Genomic DNA, 306 nt, shown 5'->3' with positions numbered 1-306 from the left:
CAGGCTCCAGCCCTGCCCTGGCCGAGGCTGCCCCCTGAGCAGAGGCCTTCTGTCTCAAGAGACAGACCTCATTCCTGTCCTTTCCCAGCCTCAGACCTCAAATGTGAGCTGGCACCGGGGGCCATAGTCAACCACAGTTCAAGTCCTGGACCCAGTGATTTAAACTCACGCCGGGCGCGTGTGCGTGCGTGCCCAAGATCCCTAGAGGAGACTGGAGGAGAAGGGATTGCGGTGTGGCCATTCCCCCTGGGGGGTGATTTCTCGCTTTCTCTCTGTCTCTCTCTGGTGAGCTCAGAGAGTAAATTT

The 306-nt window shown here is 58.5% G+C and overlaps 1 protein-coding gene across 1 annotated transcript in view; it reads left to right on the top strand.

The window, feature by feature from the left end:
* The window catches only part of ARHGEF18 (Rho/Rac guanine nucleotide exchange factor 18), a gene marked incomplete in the record, with an annotated part of 84,142 nt that overhangs the window by 81,402 nt on the left and 2,434 nt on the right, over positions 1–306 (top strand).

This window comes from Tupaia chinensis, unplaced genomic scaffold (genome assembly GCF_000334495.1).
Source record: "Tupaia chinensis unplaced genomic scaffold, TupChi_1.0 Scaffold148210_1, whole genome shotgun sequence".
NCBI classification, from domain to species: Eukaryota; Metazoa; Chordata; class Mammalia; order Scandentia; family Tupaiidae; genus Tupaia; species Tupaia belangeri.
This window is presented reverse-complemented; position numbering and strand designations above follow the sequence as displayed.